The 24,796-nt window shown below is 35.6% G+C and overlaps 1 protein-coding gene across 3 annotated transcripts in view; it reads right to left on the reverse strand.

The window, feature by feature from the left end:
• Nucleotides 1-23,937, reverse strand: part of LOC129755768 (uncharacterized) — a 208,657-nt gene extending 184,720 nt beyond the window's left edge. For all 3 annotated transcript variants that reach the window (XM_055752409.1, XM_055752408.1, XM_055752407.1), the window contains exon 1: nt 23,770-23,937. The gene's annotated coding sequence lies outside the window, so the exon portion shown is untranslated. The remainder of the gene's footprint in view (nt 1-23,769) is intronic.
• Nucleotides 23,938-24,796: the final 859 nt, after the last annotated feature.

Consider the following 24,796-nt stretch of genomic DNA (forward strand, 5'->3'; position numbering starts at 1 on the left):
TGAATACAGAAGAAATTTGATTGGGTTAGATAATGTGTCAGTACCACGATGGGTGGGTGTCAGTAAAAATGTCAGTTCATTACAAATACATGGATTTTGTGATGCGTCAGAGAAGGCCTATGGGGCCTGTATTTATGTCAGAACTGTGTCAGAATCGGGAGAAACTGTTGTTCAATTGATGATCTCAAAATCACGAGTTGCCCCTCTAGAGAATCTCCAGAAAAAGAAGAAACGTCAGTCAATTCCAAGGTTAGAGTTATCGTCTGCATTTCTGCTTGCTCACCTGTTTGAGAAGCTCGTGAAAGGCACGGAGCTGTCTTCTTTCAAATCTTTTTTCTGGACAGATTCGATGATAGTTAAATGTTGGCTTGCGTCTTCACCGTCAAGATGGACTAATTTTGTGGCAAATCGTGTGTCTGAAATCCAGCATATTACACGGTCGAGCGTGTGGAGTCATGTCGCAGGCACAGAAAACCCAGCGGACATCATATCGCGAGGAATGACCCCCGCTCAGTTACAGTATCAGTCTCTTTGGTTTCATGGTCCCAGTTGGTTACGATTGGAGGAATCGCATTGGCCTCAACCTCAACAAGTTTGCCCAGAAATACCCAGTTCCATGCTCGAAGAGAGAGGAGCTGTCACTGTCGTCACTGATTCTTTGACAACCAATGAGATATTTGAATTGAGAGCCTCACTTGTAGATTCAATTCGGTTGACCGCGTATTTTTTGCGATTTCGTTTCAATGCGCAAAAGTGTAACAACAGTAACAGAAAAGTCGGATATTTTTCAGCTTCAGAGTTAGAAGAAGCCCTTCAGTGCTTAGTCAGATTGTCCCAGAAAGAAAGTTTTCCGAAAGAATATGCAGATTTGTCGAATAACCGTCAGATTTCAGTCAGTTCAAAGTTGCTGTCTCTCAATCCACGCATGATGAATGGAATAATTTGTGTCGGTGGTCGATTAGAGAATGCAGCAATCTCTGAAACGAGAAAACATCCGTTTATATTGGACTATAAACATCCGCTTACCAGATCAGTCATGTCGTATTACCATCAGAAGTTGTTTCACGCTGGACAGCAGCTGTTGATCGCAACAGTTCGTCAGAAGTTTTGGCCAATTCATGCAGGCAGTTTGGCTCGGTCAGTAATCCATAATTGCGTACGTTGTTTTCGTGCTAGACCCAAAATTCAAGAACAGCTTATGGCTGATTTACCCCCGGAAAGAGTGACACAAAACCCAGTATTTCAACGTGTGGGAGTAGATTACTGCGGCCCATTCCTCGTCACTTACCCCCAACGTCGATGTCGCCCGGTGAAGGTATTTGTAGCCATTTATGTGTGTCTGGTTACGAAAGCTGTGCATCTTGAAGTCGCGTCAGATTTGTCAACAGATGGGTTTCTTGCCACTTTCAAACGGTTTTGTGGCCGAAGAAGCACGCCAAGTTTGATTATGTGCGATAACGGCAGAAATTTTGTTGGAGCCAAACGGAAACTCGACGAACTTTCCAAGTTATTCAGCGAAAATAGTTTCCAAGAATCTGTCATAAAACACTCAGCAAACCAAGCAGTTGAATTTAAGTTTATTCCAGCTCGAACACCCAATTTTGGCGGGCTTTGGGAGTCTGCAGTGAAGTCATTCAAATCCCTCCTGAAACGCACACTTGGTTCCCGCACATTCGTTTTAGAAGAGTTGCAAACTGTTACTGTCCAAATTGAGGCTGTCTTAAATTCACGTCCGCTTACTCCGTGCAGTAATGACCCGAACGATTTCGAAGCACTTACACCAGGTCATTTTTTAGTTCAAAAATCGCTCACCGCACCCCCAGAGCAGAACTGGGAAGACACGCCTGATAATCGCCTAAACATTCTGCACAGAATGGAGAAAACTGCTCAAGGTATTTGGAAAAGATGGTCAACTCAATACTTGTCTGATCTGCATAACAGAACAAAATGGTCCAAGCAGCGAGATAATATCAAGGTCGGGACGATGGTAGTCCTAAAAGAGGAAAATTTACCGCCATTACAGTGGGCAATTGGAAGAGTGTCAGAAATTCACCCTGGGTCAGATGGTAATGTCAGAGTTGTAACTGTTCGAACGCAATCTGGAAGTTATCAAAGAGGCATTTCGAAGATATGCATCTTACCAATTCGTGACAATAATGTCACATCGGAGAAAGAACAACAGAGTTAGATTTTGTCAGTTTTTGAGTTTGTATTTTGAAGTCTTCAAAGTACCTATACAGTTTACCAATCAAAATTCAATTAAGACTTGATTAAGTACAATAATTATGCCCGATTTAAAAGCATGAAGCATGCGATTGTGTCAGATATATGTCGTTTGAGTACTGTGTCAGAAAATTTGCGTCAGAATGAAACACAAGGTTTCACTAACAGAGGCGTTAAGCGCCAGCACAACAAGGTGCACGTTTCACGTGAAGGCTGTGTCAGAATGAAACATAAGGTTTCACCTACAGAGGCGTTAAGCGCCAGCACAATATTGTGCACGTTCCGCATAAGGGTTATCCTCGGGCAGATGCAGTGCGCCTATCGCAAAATAAGGTTGACAGGTACCAATCAACCTTCTCGTCCAAGCAGAGCAGCGTTCGGCAGGCTTGGCCAGCATTGCCACGCGCAGCTCGGGCTGAAGACCTCGCACATCGACACCAAACCGTTGAACACACCAACAAGGCAGGAAACGAAGCGTCTGAGGAGTCCGCGGAGGCCCACTGGCCTCCGCACCAGGCAAGTTTTCTTTCAAATTTGAAATACAACGGTTTAAAAAGCGCACTTCGTCCTACCAGGTCATCCTGTTACCGATCTTCACGTCATCGAGTCGTATCACACATGGCATTGCATCGCAGACCAGCATAAACATCAACGCAGTTCCATGTTCAGTCCAACGAGGTTCATCGGGCTTGAATCCATCGTTAAATCCATCAGCAACAGAGCAACAACAGTCGTGGTCATCCTTCGCAACCTAAAACAGAAGAACTTTCAACAATCAGTATCATCATTTACTCGAGTGAATTCAGTTTCACACCTCTGGTAACCGTATCGGCAATGCAGGTTGCAGTACACATCTTTCCCATCAGCTGATCCTGAATATGCAGCAGCTAACGGGAATCATCACACACCACTGGACATCTCATTCACGTAAAAGAACACTCTGTAGAATTGTATCACACACCAGATTGGAAAAAACAGTTCAGAAGAAAACTTTAGTTTGTATAAGTTCAGTCTAGTTTAGAAGTACCGTTTTCACGAAGAAACAGTTATCAAAACAAACCAAATTAGTTTTATATACCGTTAGAGTAAGCGAGATGCATTGAAATGAGATTTCAAGGCGGGCGGCATATGTAGGAAAAAGATAGCAGAAATATCGACAATTTAAAATCATTAAAAAATGCTTGAACACCCCCAGCAAAAAACATCGCACGGCTTGACAGTTCTGCCGTTGCGTCGGTGTTAGTGCGTGACTGCCGAAACAGCTGATTGAAACAGCAGCAGCAGCACAGTCGAACATAAACCACCGCCGTGTTGAAATCGCCCCACAATAAACCGCCGCGAATCTAATCGAATTCTAAGTGCAAGGTGTTTTATTTGCAATCCGCGAATTTCCCGCAAGTGTCCGAACCGGTAAAGTGCTCGGGTGAACATTTTCCCCCAACAACCGATTTCCCGGTATTAATACCGATTTTTGAGGAAATTCTCGAACAAGAATCGGTTTATACCGATTACCTATCGATTTTTGGCAAAATATGTACCTATATTTATTTCAATCCGATTTAAAAAAAAATCTTTCAGACAGAAAAATTATTTCCAAAATACAACCAAAACTATCTTTTTCCAATTTTTTTATTTAATTTCGAACAGGTGATCTAGTGTCAACTTTATCTTTTTTGCCAACCGCCTTGAGATCTAAACTTTTTCATCAAATAACATGAGAGATCCCTAAGATTATCCAGGGCTGGAAAACAGATGAAAATAAAAAAAAATGAATATGATCATTATAAAAACATTTTTTCAAGCTCTAAAGAAAGTTTGTCATTGAAAATGTTTGCAAATTTTATCAAACTAAGCATGCCTTACACATAAAACAATAGTTTTGATGATTTTGTATGGTTCCGGCATGAGTTTTTATCTTAAACGATCACAACTCTTTGAAACAACTTTCAGTTTTTGTCGAAAAATAAAAAAATGCTGTAGTGAATTTCTATTTGCCTCACATAGGAGATTATAGCTTTTCAAGGCGTTAAATGATCATTTCTTAAAGTGGTATGCTTATCTTAGGAACCAATTTAAGTGTGCGTTCGTGATTGGTGATAATATTATTCAGTATACTCATTTTCTATTTTGTTGTTAAATCGACAAATTTTTCATTCAAATTAAAAACAAAAAAAGGAATATTGACAATATCCATCAATGAGCTTTGATAAATATCGGTATGTAAGCCGATTTTTGTAATTTCCAAACCGAACACAACAAAAACAGATTAACAAAATTGAAAAAAAAAAATTAGGTAAAAGAAAAAAAAATACAGTTTTTTGGCTTGAAAATACAGATTATAATGTGGCAGCATTGGGTGTAGGTATAACTAAAACACTTTCGGCAATTTCGACTACTTTTATTATGAAATCAGTCTCTCAAAATCTTTTTCAACATAAAAACTGCTCCAATGTATTGATAACAGATGTCTGCACATGTGCATAATTTTATCTATTGGAATATTGGAGAAAAGAAGTATTCTCCTTAGAATATGCATTTAGGAACACTTCCCAGTAGCAGCACTAGTACTATAGACGATAGCTAGATAAGTCCACTGAAGAGGAGTGAAAACTCAAAAGTTACTCGATACATTTGGACCAACTGACAAGAAATGGTATGTGTTGTAAAGTTATGTGTTGGCAATCCACCATGGGTACACGGATTCATCGCAGTTTACATACATATATTTTGGAAGAACGTGTCAATCAGGTGGTCTGGTTTAGAACAGGTATTCCAGCATTCGTGTTATATACCTGGCCATCTGACAATTGATTGAACTCGTATAATTGGTAGTCAAACGAGGAAACACATCTTACGATAACAGAAATCGAACCCAGAACGCCTGGCAAACCAGACTTAAGCCATCCTTACCTAGGGTTGCCCTCCGTCCCGCAAAAGCGGGACATGTCCCGCTTTTTTGTTGAGTGTCCCGCCGTCCCGCTTTTTCCTCGAAATGTCCCGCTTTTTTTTCAAGGAAAACTTTTAAAAAACTCACAGACTAACACTGTAAAAAATCAAACTTTATCCTCTTTATGATTAGGTCTCTATTCTCAAAATAAGCAGCACAGAACAAGCAAATCGAAAAGGTAATTTTCCTCTAAATAAGCGTAAATTTTTCAGACTTTACATAAGACAATACTAAAAAATCCTGACATTACAATAAAATTCCGATCAATGAATTGTTCTTGGAGCACGTTCAACCAATAAAATGACTTTAGTATATATGATGAAAGTATTGTTTAAGTTGCTTCTAGATGATTATAAATCTTAATTTTTCGACAGAATCTAAGTTCAATTGCCTTTTGCACGCCAACTTAATTAGTCAAGTATACAATGATGGAAATTTTCTTGAGTTTCAAATTTTTGAAACAAATTTAAAATATATTTGTTAATGCACAAAGGTTTTTTACACGATATTATTCGCCGTTCACATGAAGGACTTGAAATATTTCTCTCAAATAACGTAATAAAGGTTGCCGAAATCACAGAAAAATCTATAGTTACAAAGAATTTTGAGTAAATTTTCATTACAGAATCTTTGTCACAGAACACAGAATTTTAGAAATAGTCACAGATCCCACAAAATTTTGAAATTGCATAGGTTTTTTGAAAATTATTTTTTTTACGTCGTAGACATTTTGAATTCATTAGTATGAATTGGAAAACATGATAAGATTAGTAATGTTCTTTGATTTTTCTCAAGTAAAATGTAAAAAAGATGCAAATTGACATGACTTTTTAAAGAAATGATTGAAAAAAAGCGACACAGAAAACCATCACAGAAAACCATCACAGATTTTTTTGGATAAAATCTTAGAACGTCAGATTTTATCATCGTCAAAACACAGATTTCTTTTGACAACCTTGGTGTTAATTTGCGAAAACCGTGAAAAATAACCGTGATTATGGCAAAAAACCGTGTACATGAAGTCATCTAAGGAAACCTGAGCAAAATTACTCCGTGTTAAAAAAAATCTTAGTGTACTTTCTATAAATAATCTTGGCTGATGGTATACGTATAAGTATGGCAAAACAATTAAGCTTTTTTTAAGAATTTCTTAAATGTCCCGCTTTTTTCTGCTGTGTCCCGCTTTTTTTGTCGTGAAATGTCCCGCTTTTTTCTGAAAGTATCTGGCAAGCCTATCCTTACCAATAGGACCTCCTAAGAGCTATTCAACGATAATTATTTAAAAATATCCGATTTCAATGTATAAATAGAAAATAAAAAAAATCTAGTTTTTGCAATTATAATACTTTAATTTGAAGATTTAAGACTTTTTTTTTTATTTTCGTTTTCCTTAAAACTTCAGCCTATATTATAGATAATTCTAAAACCTGGATAAATATCTTCAATTTTGCCTGAAATTATGAAATCACCATGGATGGAACATCCATCGCAAGTTCAATCCCAGGGAAAATCGGTTCGTTGAACTGATTCCGAAACCGATGGGAATTAAAATCATTAATCAAACTGTGCACCTAGTGTGTTTTTCCTCCTATTTTGCCATACTTAAGCATCTGCATCAGACATCAGCGGCCGATAAGTCGAAGATCGCTGCTTCCAGATACCTTTTGTATGTATGTATGTAGGTATCTCCCGGGAGTCTCGGGCGATCAACAAACTAAAATGCGAAAAACTCTTCCACCAGCATCAGCCCGGAAGATCTTGCCGACCCGATAAGTAGCGCGCCATCGCGATTGTCGTCGTTGGTCGGTTTCTTGTCTCTAGGATTACCCACGGATAGGTTCTCTGTTTCGATCCTGGACAAACAACTGTGCCGCGCTGCTGCTGCTGCCTAGAAAGGGATCACTTTTGGGGACCCGGAGATGGCATCTCCTCGATCGGCATCTGGGCAAAGTCAACACCCGGGAGAAGGTTCCATGGACCACAAAACTGTTTTTCCCATCACTTCCCGGTGGGCACCTGAGATAAGTTAAAATTTATCTCGATCAGTGTGGTCGTCTCGGGAGCCGACAACTGTGATGATGGCGGGTCGGGACCAGAGAAATTTCACTTTTATGGCATTGCTGCTGCTGCTTTGTGCACTGGATAAAGTTGATATTTTTTGTCGCTCCTCCTCCCCGAGACGCTTTACTCTTACAGATGGATGCTGGGGGAGGGAAAATCTCTCTCGGTGGTTTTTTCCCAACCCCGACCGCTAATAACTATATTTAGAACCACCCCACAATATGCAATGGTCCATCTCGAAAACAGCTGGCAATATCCAAACCCAAACCAGAGCACAGTCACGGTGCCGCTGAAATCCGTCGTGGGGCAATAACAACTAATCACCATCATCGAGCTAGACTGCCATCTTGAAAAGCGCCAGAAAATCAATGTGATATCCCCCCATCTATTGATGGAAAATTTTGAGCTGCGACTAAATTGGAAAGCAAGCGAATAAATTAAATTAAACACGGATCGGCGGTGACGGTTTCGAGAGACTTGGGCAATCGTCAGGGACGGTGGGTGGTTTTCTTTGGTAAGAATGGTGGCGTCTCAACCACCTAAAGAGATTTTCCCAAATAAGATGACAACGACGACAACGACGTCTTATCGCTGTAGATTGTTTGAAACAAACAGTTTGCATATCCCGATTGAGTGTACTTAATGCCTCATAGCGGGGAAAATTATGGCTTTTCCTTGACTTGGAAAAGTTTCGTTTTTTTGCCTCGGATTAACCCTTTGATGCATAGTGTTGTTTTGAAACCAACGCTAATCAAAATCTGAATATTTCGAAAACGCCTGACGTAAGTGACGTATTCACAAAAAAATATTTTTAAGATTAAAATAAATAAGCCAATGGTATTTTTATTACGATATGCCAATGTATGTGTGAGATATCAAACAATCTATGCAAAAAATAGCTAAAATCAAATTTAAAATTAAAAAAAAAAATTTTCAATTTTGATGGGCTATGATTTTTATAATACTCAAAATAACGATTTCAAACATGTTGAGTTCTTTTATTCGATTAAAAATGTTATTATTTCACTGAATCAATAACTGCAATTCTCATTTAGAAGAAGTCATGCATTAAAGAGTTAAAACCAAATTTAAAAATTCAAACCGTTCTTTAAACTTTAGAAATGTTTTCTTGGTATTTCTATGAATAGCTTGATTGATGACAGCATTTTACACCCACAGAACAAATCAAATATGAACCAGAGGTTCCATGAAAAAATCTCGAAGTTGAAATTTTCAACTAACATGTATTTTCAAATAATTTGACATCGGAAATAACATACAGATTTCCGCGAATTCTTTTGCCCCTTTTTGAGAGCAATTTTTTTTTTCAAAAATAGGTTTTCTTAAAGCCTAAACTATGACAAATATTTCATCCGAAGACTGGATTTCAATTAGAGTTAAGATAAAAAAGTTATTAGGCTTCAAAAATGGGCTAACTTTTTTAAGGATGGTATTCATCACTGTTAATGAGTCGAGGCGGTCGAACATATTGACACCTAATTAACAGTGCTGAATACCACCGTTAAAAATGTTAGCTGATTTTTGAAGCCTAATTACTTTTTTATCTTAACTTTTATCGAAATGCAGTCTTCGGATAAATATTTTTCATAATTTACTCTTTAAGAAAACCCGTTTTTGAAAGAAATCGGCCGACGGAAACCAAAGTTATTGATGAAAAACTGGTTTTTCATGTTTCTCCCGAACAAAATGTCTCAAAATCCTATACAAACTTCAGGCTCGTTGAGCGACCCCTTCCCGTGATCCGATTTCGCCCAAATTTGGCATGAGATCTTGAACTAGGCCAAGGATCAATTTTAGCCTACAGCGCATAGCTTTTTCAAAATTGGGGTCATTTGGGGCACTCTAATGTATACGTATTGATGCGTTCATCTTTAAAATCATATACGTAACATACACACTTTTCAAGATAATTTAGAGTTTCAAAACATCAGAATATTTAAAAAAAATATAGTAAAATTTTTATCGACTGGTTGGGTAATGAATAAATTGATTTTCAATTTATTTATTTAAAAAAAATTAAATTAACTTGTTTTTATACTCAAAGAAGTTTAAAAACACTATATTCAATGATGTTTAAAATCATAATTTGAGTGCATTTATTGCACTCATCAATAGAAAAAGCCCCTAGATGTAGATTTTCGATGTTTGTAAAACAGTTGAAGGCTCTGCTGGGGTTTTCAAATGAGCTGTTAAATCTGGCAAACAATATGCTTCTCTTTTCACCATAGGTGAATTTAGGCTAGGGAGACTAAGGAAGACAAAAGCTTGAACTGCTCTATTTTTCGACTGTTATAATGTGTGCAACATTTCATTCATGCACGCACCAATAAGAAATTCTGTGAAAACGAGGCCTTACTGTAAATATTACAATGGCCATGTTATGATGAACAATTATACTTGTTTATTTTTTAATTGAAAGAAAAAGTACTACTGTGGCTACTACTGTATATCGAAAATAAAACTGGCCATCGTTATTGTTCAAACCAGTTTTTTCATTGTTCTGATTGAGATGTTATACTTTTTTCTTTAAGGAAAAGCCAGTTGAAGTAAAGTTTATTTGAGACCTGATTTTTTAACCATAAATGTTTTCTACACCTCGTTCGTTTCACATTTTAAATTTATACACCTCCCACAACTTTTTTTGGTTTATTTTATTGCCAGAAATTGCAAAAAAAATTGGAAGCGATTCATACAGTCCTGAATTGGCGCAACGAGTTTTAACTTTGTTTGGAAATTTGTATGGGATATCAAAGTTTTTCATTCCAAAATCACTAGTGATAAACTGAACGTTATAAAAAAATAACTTCGGATGAAAAATAATCCTTGATTTTTGCAGTATAATTTATTCGAACAAAGCTTAAGCTTAACTTGAACCCTAGAAAAGATATCCAATGTTATGCAAAATTTTTGTTTTAAAAATTAATCTTTTTAATTTAAGCGTTTTGAGAATAAATGGATGAGAATAAAAAATCTCAAAAAACTGCTTTGCATAGACAGGCAATTTATAAATTTGTGTAACCTTTGCAAAAACAATTAATGAAATTATTTAAACTATGGCAATAGACTGAGTCGATTTGGGGTCATTTTTGAATTTCTCAAACACTGGGGTCTCAAAAGCTTCGTTTAGATCCAAAACTCATCCATGATTTTTTTGCAGAATTTTTAAGTAACATTTACATGAGTAAATTTGGACTTTTAGGTTTGTATGGGAAAATTGAATATTTTGTACTGAAAAATCAACATCATTTTTGTTTCTTCTGTGCAACCGAGCCTGCTAATGGTTTTTGTGCCAATTTATAAATTCTTGAAAGGAAATTTTCCGCTGAACAACTTTGTCGAAGATGTCGTAACTTCGTATCTTATTAGACAAAAAAGTTATAAGCTGTTTAACAGAGGTATGTCTTTTGGCATTGATAAACAATAAATTCAATTGACATCACATTGAAGTGCATTGAAGCGCATGTATGAAGATTTAGGTTAGGATATATTTTAATAATTTCTTTCAATTTGTTTGTGTACCTTGTGAACCTCGTTCGAAATCTATTGTGAAAGCAACATTATGCTGAAGATAAACTGTAATTCGATCGCGGTCAGACTTCGTAGGTTCTGGTACTGCATGAATGAGGTTATGTTTTAGCTTCTAAGTTTTAATTTGTCGATCATAGTTTTAAGTTTTACCTGCTTGAGCAACCCGTACTTTCAACAGGAGTCCTACCGTACTGACACCTAGCACTAAGCACACCTAGATTAAACTATTTTAAAGTAATTTAACATCGATTTTCTTCAAACAATTTGCAAATTTTTTCCACTCGTGTTTTTAGAAAACAAATTTTCACCCGGTCCGTTCGGCTGACGTGAATAAGAGAGCGAGCGAGACCGCCAATCCTCTGACAGTTCAGGAGAAACGTCAGTTGATCCGCCCGCCACTGAACTGCATCGAAAGCGACGCTTGCAGTGTTGCCGATGTCAAAAACATTTTTAAAGCTTTTTAATGTTTTTTTTTTATTTGAAACTGAAAGCAAAACTATGAATTTTGTGATATTGTTCTCATGTGTTGTGGATAGAACCGTGCTATAAATTATTGAATATGTTATATTGAATATATTAACTTTGCCTCATTGCAATCAAAGTCAATTATAATACATTATAATTCGACAATTTTTTCGGTATAAATCACTTAGATTCAGTAGACGTAATCTTAATTTTGTAATAAATTTTAGTCCCTGATGAAGATCCTATAAGAATCGAAACGTTGGATACGTAAACTTAAGCCGTTTTCACTATAAAAAATTAAGACTAAAGCCGAGATCAACCCGCTAAAAATAAACTGAACAGTCGCCTTAAAAAGAGAATAACTGTTGATAAAAAGTAAACTACAGCAATGTTAAACTACCGAACTTTAAAACCAATACTGAAATGAGTTAGAAAGATTCTAAATTGATGTGGTAAAGTAAGGATAAAACATATCATTATTGATTTGTTTTTATTGCAAATTCAATTCCAAGTTTGTAGTCTGAAGTAAATGTCGCTGTTCGTTTCAGGAGTTTGTTTTTTTTCCTTCTGATCTCTAGTGCAATAAATTGCCCTGAGTAACGCAAAACGCATTTCGCGGTAGGTTTAAAAGAAATAAGGGATAAACAGTAAAATAAAATTACCTTGTCTGAAGAAACTATAGCAAATTTTAAAATTAAAATTTGACTTATACAAAACTTAAATGGAGCGGGGATTTGTGTTTAATCTACGAAATTTGTTCTACTATGACAGTGCGAAGGGGGAGCACTGCCCTAGTAGTACTTAAACCCTGACAAACATGGAAAAGTAAAATAAATGAACGGGCTCACCAAGAATACCAAATAAAACGCTAATCCTTGATGTAGAGGAGGGGGTAGTTTTCTATACGAAAGTTTCGTTTCCGTTGCTTGATTGGTTAAATTACAAAATCTTTGCTTATTTTCCGCACTTTGAAATTTGCTTCAATTTTCGATGACAGAAAAAAACACGTCCTCTTCGCTCGTCCACAGCCTTCTTCATTCGGTTGGTTTATTATGTTCGTTTCAAAATAACAGTGGAAAAAATTTGCTCCATTAGAGCAAGTTCACTGGTGTTGGGAAAAAGTGGTAGAAATTTAGACACTTTGAAAATCTTACCTTTCAAAAATTTTTTCAAGATCTTTGGGCGTTGTTTTTTTTTTCAGCACTGTTTCTATTTCAGCCGTATATGATAGAAATATTGCTATTTTTGCGTCATACCATGCGAAACAACAACACGTGTTGTTAAAAAACTTGAAGGCCACAGATCTTGAAAATGATTTTGCTTGACAAAATTTTCAAAATGTGCTAAAAGTGACAAAATAACTACCACTTTTTCTCAACACCAGTGAACTTGCTCTTATAAGACCAAACAAATTTCAAGCTTTAAAGTTTTTTTTTGTAAAATATTACTAGAGCAAAAAACTGTGGGAGATGGGAATAACTTTTTGTATTCCGCCTCAAAGCCTTAGATGTTCACTATTTGTATTCCTGATTTTTTTTTTTCAAAAGTTTAATCATAATTCATAAACTCGATTTTTCAATTTTCTGCAACGTAGATACCATGCTATCTCGTTGCAGTAGTTTATTCCATTTTAATATTTTTTGTATTTATTTAAATATAAAACCCCCGCCCCTGCTCAACCCTGTCGTGATATTTCAACTGCAAGTGTCAAAGATTTTCATTTGAAAATATTTTTATATCATTTTCATTTATTTAATTTTATGAAAATATTTAAAATATTTTCAAATCCAAGATGTACTAGAAACAGTTTAAAACTTTTAATTCAATATTTTTTTATCATCAATAAGTTCATCTCCAAAGAACCTCTGATAATATTTTATGGGAAATTTTTACGACTCAATTTTTGCTTACGGCTGAAATAACTTATCCATCTAGATTTTTGCTGAATCTTCGAAATTCAAAGTTTGTGCAAGCAAACTTGGATGAAAAGAAATAATTTTTAAAAATGGATTCTAGTTATGTTAGATATTCTTCTTATTTTAAAATTTTAAAAATAAAAAAATCCTGTCAAGCTTAAATGGATCGTTTTGTGGAAAAAATGTAAACAAAAAAGATGTATTTTTACTCCAATACAATGTCCAACAACCAATGAAAATTATGCTGATAATAAACAATTTTCAAGTTTTACAAAACCGAAATTCCTGTTAAGCGTAAATGGATCGTTATGTGGAAAAATTTAAACAAAAAATATGCATTTTGACTCTGGAGGTAATAAAAATGTACAACAATCAATAAAAGTTTACCCGATGATAAACAACCCTTTGAAAGTGGAATGTGATGATTTAATAAGAGGTATGAATCAATTGCTCAAATTGGATTTAATTGTCAATATAATTGACAATTATGTTCCTTCTCAAAGTTATTAGTCTGCACCGCTTGAATTGATTGATTTGCTCTTTGTCGAGACACATGCAGACAGACAATTGCATGGTCTAGGCAATTATTTTAATTCTTTCGCCATCTGCGCCAACTTGCTTAGGTATCTGCTTAATTCTTGAATCCATTCCATAGATTTAAGCCGGTGTTGTGATGGTTCTTGGTTTGCGTCTTCCAAGGTTCCTCGTTTCAATTGTTTTAGATGGAGACGGAACAAAAACCAAAAAAAATGGAAGACGAGCTGCTGCAGCCTGCAGCAGAAGCCAACCTCGGCAGATGAACTGATTACATTGAATGGCGCGCACAATTTAGACATTTTTTTCCTCCGCAACCCTCAGATGCGGTTTTGTTTCACCATCGTTCCCAACATCGATGGATCTGTTGTTTTTTTTATCCTTTTTTTTGGTCTGTCTATTCTAAAAACTGCATCGAAGACATTCGACGCCAGCCAGTCAGCCATCCAACCAACATAGACAATTGTAACGAGATTTATATGCGAAAATATCGCGCTTGATCTTGTTGGATTGAAATTGGAAAAAAAGAAGACCGCCCTTCTGCCAGGTTGCGGCAAATTCGCCATCAGTTTGAAGATGCAACGGCAGCAGCAGCAGCAGCAGCTCATAAAATTCTTGCTGAGCACTACCTACGTAGTCCTTCTAGAACAGGGGTGGGCAACCTCATAAGTCGAAAAAGCCAAAATTTATAAAAAAAATTAGTTTGAATGAGCCATTACGCCTTAAATTAGGCCGGAATTTCATTTTCTGTCACTTTTCCCTCCCCTGGATTCTATTTTTCCGTAAAAACCTATGAAAACAATAAACAAAATTTTAGGTCTTTTATGAAAAATTCTATAAATTGGTTGAAAATTCGAACAATTACACTAGCAAAAAACAATTTGTGGAAAATGGGAATATCAGCGCCTTTTGTATCCTTAATTTTATAAAATTTTCGATTAAACTCCGAGTGACAAATTATTATAAAAAAACACACACACACACATCTCCGAATTCCCAGTTATGAAATTTTATATACAAATTAACATGTTTTCATTCTTTAATCACCGGAATGGAGTTCAAATGGAATAAATTAAACTGTAAATTTTAAATTCGGAATTGGGAAATCTGTTTTGGAACTGTGAATTTGTAGTGAAAAACTCTCACTTTACGTTTCGAAGTAGATTTCACCCGTGAAATCTTTTCCTGATGTCTGAAGATAGTGAAAAATCGTGATTGCATCGTTTGAATAATCAACTGAGAATTTCCGTACTGATTCCGTAATTCTGATATTTTATATTTTTACAAAGACTTTTATACCAATTATTTTAAATTTCCCTTAGAATTGTATTTAAACAATGTTGAAAAATAATAAGGTTTTTTTTTATAATTCGCAATATCATCCCATCCAAGAGTAGTCTGGTATTGCCGAAAAGTGCAGTAGGCGTTGATAGGATCAGACGAACAATTTTTTCCTAGTGTGTCACAGTCAAAGTCGGAGATTTTTTTTTTCTCAAGTTGTACAAAACTAAGGAGAAAAATAACATAGGGCAGTTTTCTCTGATAGTGGATATGGATCAACCTCAAAGGCCCTCAAACTCCGATGCTGCTCTTCTCGGAATATTCCAGAGCGAGTATTGTTCCCCCGGCCGGGTGTGGCCCAATGGCTGGACTGCAAACGAGCTTGCATCGTCCTCTTTGGCAAAACTTGGAGAAATCAAGTAATCCAAAGCTAAGAAGCTAAGTAATCTATTTCTTTTAATTCATTCTTAAAGGTTCAATGTACAAGAAAATGTTTTGTTTTTGCAGCGGTTTAAGATATACATTTAGAGCAAGTTCACTGGTGTTGGGAAAAAGTGGTAGAAATTTTGTCACCTTTAGCACATTTTGAAAATTTTGCCATTCAAAAACATTTTCAGGATCTGTAGCCTTCAAGTTTTTTAACAACACGTGTTGTAGTTTCACATGCTGTGATGCAAAAATAGCCATATATCTATCACATACGGCTGAAATAGAAACAGTGCTGTAAAAAAATACAACACTCAAAGATCTTGAAAACATTTTTGCATGGTAAAATTTTCAAAATGTCAAAATTTCTACTACTTTTTCCCAACACCAGTGAACTAGCTCTTAGTGATTTGAGAAGCACTGAGATTCCGATTTGTTTTTAAGAACCGTTTTGAAGTTCTAGTTTAAATTAAGTTTTCGTTTTTAGCATTTCACAGTTCATTTGAGTAAATCAGTGATGTTTCTCTCGTCTGTTTTTATTTTTAGCTTATTAAGCTAACGTGAAATCGTAATAAAAATGATAATCCAAATCGAATATTAAGACATTTTCAATAACCATCGTAAACAAGTTGGTATTGAGTAATTTTCTATCATTCATTTATTTACGACAAGCTTTGCCTAAAAATAGTCAGATAGCAGTTTAGTCAATTTGTTAATATGTCTCCAAAAAGTTGGGAATTTGCTTATTCGACATTTACGATTTGAGTGAACTGATTTGCGGTCCATCGATTGAAACTCTATCCGATCTCTCCCTTTCTTTCTTTGTCCGGTTTGTTAAAAGAAAATCTCACCTTTAAATAGAGCTATAGCGTGAATTATATCAACTGATGAGTTGGTATCGTGGTAAGATAACGGAATGCGAACTCGGAGGACTGGAGTTCAAATCACGGTCGAGGATTTTTTTTTCTTTCTACTGAAATTACTTAGAATCATTTATTTTGCTTTTTGTGAGGAAATCGGATCGTAGGAGTCTTGTCATTGTAGATATATCGCCTCCACTGTTGTAGCTATATACTATTTTGGTAAGTTTAATACACTCTTTTCATCTGATATAATTGTTTGAATAATTCTATTGTTTCTGCAATATACCAAATGTTTGCTGGGTATGAACTATACAATGATCTAACAGTAAAATCTGGTCGACAAAATTTGTAAAAGGCCCAAAGAAAAAACTTCAAAAACAAAATTTGACAGTTATTTGAAAATCATATCATGGTAGTTTAAATTGTAACAGAAATGTATATCTTTGTCTCGGGATTACTTGAGATCTTATTTTGAATTTTAATTGAAAAAAGAGAAACAAAGTCAATGAAATATTAAAGTGTATCTTTGAACTTGGTTCTCAACGTTTTGATGGGGTTAATTTTCTGTACCCTTCCTAAGTATAACATTGTTAAAATAAAAGATTGTTTTAAAAAAAATCTGCACACTCCCATTATCAGTGTTCTCAAATCCTCAAAAAGCATCTGCAAGAAAATTAACATCTTATAAGTTGATTCCATATATACCTTTTTTTCATTGCATTTCCTATTTCAATCAACAATAGGTGTTTACGGATATAGTCTAAGGTCAATTGGTAGAAATCATATCTACGAACATTTACAGACTGGGGAGGCTCACGTACTCCTAATAACAAACATTTAACATTTTAATTGGTTGAGTGAGAATCAGTTAAAGCGTGGGATTTTTTTTCTAATAATTATTGTTTGATCGCTACCCTAGTCAAAAGTGTCTTCTGATCATATTCCTTCACACAAACCTCCAATCCATGATTGTTTTGCTAGGATGCAGAGGAAATCTCGGTCTTCAAAATTTTTCTTTCATCCCATTCTCGCTTTTCAAACCTATCATTTGACTATTTGGACGAGGCTGGAGCCATTATTGATGGTTAAAGAGAGAGCATCAGTTTTTGACATTTTAAATGTGCATCCAATCCCAGGTTTCATTCTTTTGACCAATGAACAAAATTGTTGGCCTTGATCAATCACTGGAACTTTTTCTACTGAGCCACGCCTGCGATCGTGGTAGTTGAAGTGCAAATAATGAGAATTATTTAATACAAAAGCCAAAGGAGCAAGGAGATCCTTTGAGTTTAAACTATAAGAAACTGAAATCATCACTAAGGTGTGTTTACGGTGATGGCGATCAACATTTTTGGTCAACTTTCCACAGATAGATCCGATATTTAGAATTTGGTAACAATTTACTTTTCCCGCAAAAAAGAAATTGATTTCATCTTTTAATTCCCGTAACTCTGAGTTTTTCACTTTACTGTTGTTCAATTATCGTTTATGCAATCCAATGTTGGAAAATGAAAATATCGATTCTGCAAACAGTATCAAAAAGTGCTACTTTTTAGCACTGATTTCAGTATTGAAATGGACGCTCTAGATAATCTTGTTAACAAATTTTCAGTCGATGACATGGTCGTCCACATGTTGTTATTTTCGACGGGTTTCGATCACCGTTTGATTATATTTTAGGATTTGTTGTTGATATTGTTTGGTGAAATAAATGACTATAGGCTATGTTCTTTTATGTTTCGATTTACTATTACTTTTCAATCATCTTTAGATCTACAATAAAATATTTAAAAAATTAATTAAACTAATTATAAAATGAATTACAATACTGCCCGTACACTAATTTCAATTCCCTTATCTATCCGAACAATATAAACAAAAAATCCTAAAATGTTGTTATTTGTTGACAGGCGAATCTTGTAGGATAGTTAAAAAAATTTCAAGGTAAACTTCTAGGACTCTTCGGACCTGTCCATGGGGGAAAGGGTGGTGGTTAAAAATTCAAAATAAGCTTGAAATAATAACAATACCAAGAATGCACAACTCATAAGTAAATTGAACCCTTAAATATAACAACTTTACTACTAATGAGCACCATACAAACTTGAAATTATTACTGTATTTTTTATGTTCCACAATTCCGAATTCTGCAACGATTCAAAATTAGTCGGAATCAAAGTTTAAAATCAATGCTTTTTCCAGATAAGTCATTAATATATTGTTGAAAATAATGTTCCTTCTTCTGAATTAGAGATTTGTTAGAAAACAAATTAAAGCATTCAAGTTTGCAAATTTTAAATCAAGATTTCAAAAACATCAGAAAACGAATTCGAATTCAAATTTTGATCAAAACAATGAGAATGCACAGAAATAGAATGCATATTATATAAAACCAGTCTTTAAAAATATGTAAACATCTGAATTCTCAAAAAATTTGAGATCTGCGGGATTTTGAAATTATGCGGAAATATTTTGAATTTGAAAAAAAAAAGTTCCATTTCGATAAAATTAAATAATCCTCAATTAATATCCTTTTTGAACTCAGGAGAATTTATTCAAAACACAGATTTGATTATTGAATTTAATTTTATACCAAAAAGAAAACATTCAATTCTATTTCAAGAGTGGCAGTGATCAAAGTAAGAGATAAAATAATTTTTTTTATCAAAATAAAATGTTGAAAAGTTAATTATGAAGTTTACAATTATAACTTCATACATAAATATTCCAACATGTTCATTGCATCATTAATGCCTACATTATAAAAATAAGTAAAGCAGCTATTAATTTTCAAGTGTAGTTTTTGTAGTATGAAATTTCAAGGTTTAAATGTGTTTACTCCGTCAATGGAAACATTGGCTTTTGGAAAGGACAAAAGGAACAAACGTTGTTTTTCTTTTTAAAAATTTAAATTTATAGGTTTTCAGAACACAAAAATTCGAAAATCTTGAAATCTAAAAGTATAAAAAAATGAAGGTAAAAAGATTTGTTGTTCAACATTGTGGAAGGATTTTTTTCAACAAAAAAGTCTTTAATAAATTATTTAGATTCGAGTGGAATCAATTATTGCCAACTGATAAACCAAAAAAACTACTGCTTGAAAAACAAAAACTGATTCTGAATTTGTTTAATATCGTTTGCCTATGTGAAACAATGATCTACAATCTGATACAATGATCTACAAATCCTATAAAAATTATTGAAAAAAGTTTACTTTGAATAATATGAAAAATTAAATATGGTTCAAAATTCACGTTATTTACAGAATGCAGAAGCAAACAAAAATTAAACATTCATGACTACCAGAAATCAAAATTACTTGCGGTCTTCGAGAAAATTTACTTAAAATCTTTTTTTTTCAAAATTTTTGTAATGTTTTACAATTATGTAAAACAAATGCTGGAATTTCTTGAACGATTTTTACCTACTTTTTAAATATATTTCAAAAACAAAAGCTGATAGAAAAATAATCAAATTGCATATTTCGATACAGGTTGGGGTCTCAAGAATCTCAGGTCTCTAGGTCTAGAAGGTCTACAAGTCGATGCTCTGTACACCGACATGACTAAAGCCTTCGATGTGATCAACATAGACGCTCTTCTGTCGGCGCTGAGCAAAAATGGGATAAGCGGCAACAATGGCCTACAATGGATTCGCTCATACTTAATCGAAAGAACGCAATACGTTAAGCTGGAGAACGTGAGACCCAGGACTGACCAGGACTAACTCAGTCAACAGTGGTGTACCACAAAGAAGTAACTTGGGACCCCTTTTTTCACCACTGTTACGAACGAGTTTCCTGAAGTGCTGTCTTATGTGTTCGTGCTTGTGTATGCCGATGATTTAAAGATGTTTCTGCCAATTCGTCATCCAAAAATTGCACGACTCTGCAAAATGCTCTACACAGGTTTGCGGAATGTTTCAGCAGGTTTGGATTAAAAGTCAACGACTCTTAATGCAATGTGGTTACTTTTTCTCGGAAAATGAGCAACATTTTGTACGAATACCGCCTGGGAAATGATTTGACTGTTGCACGACAGGCTTCAATGAAAGATTTGGGAGTTGAGTTGGACACTGAGCTAAATTTTTCGAAGCACATAGAAAAAGTTGTAACAAAGGCTAATTCAATGTTCGGAATGGTTAGCAGAAGTTAGCAAGAGTTGGGTGATCTCTACACGATTGTATCAACGCCAGTATTGTTTGGCGTCCATACTTTAACAGCCATATCATCAGACTAGAGAGAGTTTAAAAGAAGTTCCTGAGATACGTCTTGAGAAACCTTGGATGGCAAGCAGAAATGCCGGAGTATCGAGTGTTGTGCATGCTGGTAGAATTGGACTCCTTGGAAATCCGCAGAAAATCGATAGACGCACTGTTTTTAAGAGATCCGTTATTATTCACCATATTCAACATCTCAAATATGTTATAACGAAGGCCACAGTAGTTTGCGTAGCGTAAGGCCATTTCAGTTAGCTAATCGGATTCCAAATTATGCTAAGAATGAGCCAATGTACCGAATCATGACACTTTATAATGCAAACGTTGATATTATCAAATTAAATATGGCCAGAGAAGGAATTTAAATTAGAAGAAGGCAGTGTTAATTCATTTTCATTATTCGTGTTGTTCATAATATTAATTATACTCTAGAATAAGATAAAGGGCTGAAGCCTAGGATCTAAATAAATAAATAAATTAGATCTAAAATTCTTTGCTTCTCGGAAAAAATGTGCTGCCTTGTGTAATTTATCAAAACCCCTTTGAACGCAGGACTGAGTATTTAAAAGAACCCCGTTCGTCCGGTCCTGATAAAATAATTAAGCTACTAGTCAATAAAACCTACCAATTTTGTTATAAGGGTCTTTCTGCTGAAATAGACAGCGGCAGCAATAGTTGGTAGAGGTTTTTCTTGTGGACCTTTAAAACCGTGTTTTGTTTAAAAAAGCTCTAATGGTTAATCTAGAATTTTTTTTTCTATGACAAAAATATATTTGCAATGTGAGCTTAAGAACCATAGTTTCTCTTCCAAAGAGCCAGATGCGTCTCACAAGCCGTTGGTTGCCGACCCTTGCTCTAGAACTCACGGTTGGTTGTATACGATCGTGCGAAATAGATGATACGTTAGGGGGCGAGGGGGGTGGGGCTAAGCCTCTTCTCTCTGTTCGATTCCTTGAGACAAACCACAGAAATGGTCGCACTTGATTGGTTGCCGGTGACTTTTATCAGCTGTAGCGGATCTTTTCCCGTTTGTTGGAAGCTTCAAAAGCCCGACTCGCGAAGAAGGATGGATCAAGGGGGGGAACATTGGCGACATCATTCGTGGGGCCACCCTCTTGAAAGAGAAAATTTTCTGTATCTATCGACTCCTGTTGACATTATTCGAATGGGGTGTGCTCCATTAGAATTATTGCATAACCTGAGAAATAATAGCGACAGACAATTATTCGAAAATGCAGCAACTGTGCATCTCCCGTGGAGCAGAAAAAGATGTCTCCAGCTAGACTCCAGATGGGGAAACAAAAGAGCCGGTGTAGCCGTCCGACACAGGGACGGATTCTTAAGTTCTTCCCGGATCGCTTCGGAGATCAAGATTACGAAAGCGAAAGCCCGGCAGCATCTTCTTCTGAAAAAGACCGTTCGTTTGTTATGCGGCTTTTGGCATTAAATATAGATGGACCCCCGAGAGATAGGGAAACAGTCGACAGCAGCAGCGAGGTGCTTGATGTATTTATGCAGTCGCCCGAACCAACCCTTGAGCTTCCCATAGTTCCAGAGAGCTAGAGAAGAATAAGTTAGGAACCGCGCCCCGGAAAGTTCGAAATTGAAAGGAGATCTTCTCTTGGCTGATTGCGTTTGCTTCCCCTCCTGGATGCTGTTGGGCTGAAGCTGGAAGTGGGTGGTGGGTGGAATACCTTTCGAAGTTTTATCTCCTACTCAATAGTTCGGTTCCATCTTAGCCAACATATATGCAGAATAAAACCCTTTCCAGAATAAAGGATAGCGGTTCCGGTGGCACAAAGAAAAGTTCTACGAGCAGATGATTGCCCCTAGCGCAGGTACCTTCTCACAGGTATGCAGGTTTTAAATGATATAGATTTATCACATTTGCGGGCGGTTTCCCAGGTTCCGTTTAATGTAGAATCGTTTCCCGAGGCAGCCAGGCGTGGAAGATGTTAATTAAAAGAATTCCCGATCCCGATATGCCAATGCCAATGCCAATTTTGCTTGCATTGATTGAGAATGGGAAAAAAATAACCTCATAAGCAGCAGAATTTCTTATCGACGGAAACTTCAAACGAGTTTTCAGTGGGTTCAATTGAATCAAGTGATTCGATTACCTATCTCGATGAATACCGAACTTTAAATTGTTAATTAAAAAGTATCTGAGTAAAGTCTTCACTCTAGCTCAATATCCAGGCAAATTTAATAAACCCGAGCAAAATTCGGGCCTTTTTTTCAATAATATCCAGGCAACTGGACCGAACCAGACTTTTTCAAATTTTGTATTAAATATCCGGGCAAACCCGGATAAAACCGGGCAAAACCGTTACTGTCGTCCAATTATATGTGCCTTACAATCGGAAACAACCGCCGAAATCAATCTCGCCCCATTAATCCACCAATCGTTAGTCATTTTAGCTAATCCGGAGATCGTTTTTCATTTCCCCCGGAAGTCCCACTGTTCCTGTTTACGAAACGCAATAGCAGTACTTAATGTCGATTTCGGTCATTGGGTCTGTGTTTTTTTTTTTACCTTTTTACTCGGCAGCCACCAAAGTTCGGCAGCGATTGCTCAATGGACCCATTTATGGCTTTTTATGGCCAAAGGTACCGCTCCAGATCTACAAAAGCTGGCCTGGCTGGTGGCACACGACCTGGCTCCAATCCGATAGCGGATTGTGCTCGTTTTTGCTCTTCATCTCGGTATGGGTCCAATAAAATGTCAATTCGTCTTGATTGTTTTGTCGACCAGAAACGTGACATAAAAATCAAATCAACGTCACAATACTTATTGGTCAATGATGGTCAATGGTCGATGTATTAATCGTTTTTTTTGTTTCTTTGATTTCGGGAAGCCACATTTGCTGCGTATAAGCCATTATGGTCCCCGTGAAAGAAATGTCCACCACATTTCGCAAGCTTTTATTGAGCAACGGAAGCCGGTTAGCACAGGTTCGATTTACAACTATTTGTGATTTATAACTGTCGAAATGGATTGATTACTAACCATTTTTCACAATCGCTGCTACTTGAATTTTACCTTTCTTAGTAAAAATCTACATCGTTACAAAAACTGTAAGAATATTGAAATCAGCGAAATTCTTTCTAAATATTAAAAAGTTAATAAGTTATGATTTGAAAAATGCAAAATGTGTTGAGGTAAACTTCTAAAAAATTTTTTTTCGTAAACATTTCCTTCAAACAGATATTAGATACCGAAAAAAAGGAAAAAAAAAAATAGAATCGTTCAATGACCCGAACAATGCAGTAATCGATTACTTACCGATTTGGAGATAAAAATCAGCAGACAAAAGAAAGAGACCCAAAGACACACGTGGACAAGAAAATGGCAGACAACTTATCTATCACCGCAGAAATTTTTCCAACATCACTTCGACTGGAGGGTCCTTTTGTTGCGTGGATGTTTTATTGTTATGTCTTGATCTTTGTCCTGCAAATGGATTGGAAAAGAAAAAAGTATGTTAGTATTAATAATGCTCGCATTTCATTTCTACATCTTTGGAAGAAGAGACGCTATTTGTTTTGGTGTTTTATCTTGTTGATGCCTTATGCAAGTGTTGCGAAACTGGTGTGTTCATATTACATGTAATCAGAACGGATATTTTAACTTTTCATTTATCGTTCAAGGTTTGAATCATTTTCATAAAGTAACGATCAATATTTTTTAAATGTTTTACGAATTGCTTGTAAGTCTGAACATTTCGTATCACAAATCTATTCGAGAGCAATCAAAATTATTTAAATATAGTTTGTGAAACCAACGGAATTGTAACTTTATCTTTTATTGAAATATTCAATGAGTTGAGAAGTAGGCGTGTGCTTGAACGGTGAAGTTTGGGAAAGTTTTTTCTCCGATAAACTTTTTTCCAAAAGTTTCGTTTTGTGAGGAAATTTAAATTCTTTTATTCGTTTGGACACTTATTGAAACAATGTTGAGTATCACAAATCGTTCAGTCATGTTCCTAAGCCCCTGTGGTTATGCAATTTTTTTTTCAAATTGTCAAGCATTTTTCCGCCCTTACTTCTTTCCGAACTATCAAGTGGATATCATCCAAACTCAAATATTAGAAAAACATTCAAAATTGCAATTGAACGCAACAACAATGGTTGAAATCGGCCATTATTTGACGAAACGGCATGCATTTCACATTGAGTGTTCTGGTCGGACATTTAGTCGCATCATTAAAACAGTGATGAATATCACCCTTAAAAAAGTTAGCCAATTTTTGAAGCTTAATAACTTTTTTATCTTAACTTTAATTGGAATGCAACCTTCGGATGAAATATTT

The sequence above is a fragment of the Uranotaenia lowii genome, chromosome 3, assembly GCF_029784155.1.
Source record: "Uranotaenia lowii strain MFRU-FL chromosome 3, ASM2978415v1, whole genome shotgun sequence".
NCBI lineage: Eukaryota > Metazoa > Arthropoda > Insecta > Diptera > Culicidae > Uranotaenia > Uranotaenia lowii.